Source organism: Cicer arietinum, chromosome 3, assembly GCF_000331145.2.
Source record: "Cicer arietinum cultivar CDC Frontier isolate Library 1 chromosome 3, Cicar.CDCFrontier_v2.0, whole genome shotgun sequence".
Lineage (NCBI taxonomy): Eukaryota > Viridiplantae > Streptophyta > Magnoliopsida > Fabales > Fabaceae > Cicer > Cicer arietinum.
The window spans coordinates 13,611,754-13,613,716 of record NC_021162.2 but is presented as its reverse complement, the minus strand read 5'-3'; positions in this window follow the sequence as shown (position 1 = coordinate 13,613,716).

Sequence of the window (1,963 nt, the reverse complement as noted above, 5' to 3'; positions counted from 1 at the left end):
ATAAGTTTAGTTGACTAATCACTATGGTCTCACACTTAAGTCTTTGCCTATGAATAAAAATCAATCAACCAAAAAGTCAATTGATGAATCGATTGATAAATCGATTGTCTGACTCAGAACAAGTGTTTTCATTACATCAATCGATTGAGGAATCGATTGAATAAATGTTTTTAAGTGAAACCTAAGTTCTGGGATAAAATCAATCGATTAGACAATCGATTGGGCAATTCATTGAGCAATCGATTTAGCAAGTCACAGAAACAACCAGTTATGGGAACAATCGATTACCAAATCGATTGAGACCAAGTTTAAAATCAGGTTTAAAGTTCTTTGATGCAACAAATCGATTGGGACATCAATTGATATAGTTTTCTTAAAATCCAAGTTTGAAGCAATCGATTAGGCAATCGATTGCAGATTAATCATTCATCAAAACAACTTTTATCAAATCGATTGGCAAATAGATTTCGTCAAAATAGCTGAGGTTATGTAACAAGCACAATCGATTGGCAAATCGATTGATGGAAAAGTCTGAGTCACTATGATCAGCACAATCGATTGAAGAAAATGTTCAAGTTACAGAAAGGTTTCAGCTAAGTGCCAAATCGATTATGAAGTCGACTGAGGAATCGATTGTTTTGATTTCGTTGTTGAATCAAAACACCTATAATCGATTATTCAATCGATTTGGATAAAATCATAGTTCCAGTTCTGATTAATGTATTAAAAGAATCAATTGGCAAATCGATTCATGCTTATATGATTCAAGATTCAAGAAAAACAAGACCTGCGAAAATCGATTAGGTAATTGCTTAATGCATTATGAAATCGATTAAGAAATCGATTGTCCTGATGTTTTCTTTGAATATATATAAGCTGATTCAAAGGTTCTTGAAAATAACTTTGCACAAAACTTTTGCATACTTTTCATAATCTTTGACAATCACTTGATAAACACTTTTGACAGAAAAGTTTTTCACACACACACACAAACATTCATAGCCCAAAATACTTTTGGGTGAGAACCAAAATAGTGATTTGAGTCAAATCTTTGTACATCTTTAATTCTTGAAAAACACAACTCTTTGTAATTAAAGGATTGGAAAATCCAGTTTAGAAACTGGTGGCGATCTTCGTTGATGTAGGATCATCAAGAAGGAGCTTCACTTGATCTTGTGTATGTTTGACGATTGACTGCAAGGATCAAGGGGTTGAGAAATAGAAGAGAGTTTGAGTTAGATAGATATGCTTCGAGGAAGCTGGACAAACCTGTAAAAGGGTCTAAATTCTTTCTATTGAAAAAAGGCTGAAATCCAGTTGGATTTCAGGACTGGATGTAGGCTGTCACTCTGACAGCTGAACCAGGATAAATCTTGGTGCTATCTCTCTATCCCTTATCTCTTTACTTTTCATATTCATCTTGTATGCGATCTAATATTTCCGCTGTGTACTTTGTGTATGAATCTTGCATAGTTAACATAGGAATTAAAATTGAACACGTTGGATTTGATCTTAATTCTCTTATTCTTAATCAAAAGAAGTCATATTTTTCCAACAATTGGTATCAGAGCCTAACTTTTTTAGAGAAAAACTCATAAAAGAACATGACTTCTTTAGATTTCCTAGGAGAAGGGGCATCTCTAACCAGACCCCCTGCCTTTAATGGCACAACATACATGTACTGGAAAGAGAGGATGCTCGTCTTTCTAGAAGCATGTGGACTGGACATCTTAGAGGCAGTGGAGAATGGTCCCTACGTGCCTAAAATTGCAGGCACTGAGGGATCACCCATCATCATCAAACCAATATCTGATTGGTCTGATGATGACAAAAAGAAAGTTGGTTATAATGCTAAGGCCAAGAATATTATAACATCTGCTTTGTGTGCAGAAGAATTCTTTAGGGTGTCAAACTGCAAATCTGCGAAGGAAATGTGGGATACTCTTCAGGAAACACATGAAGG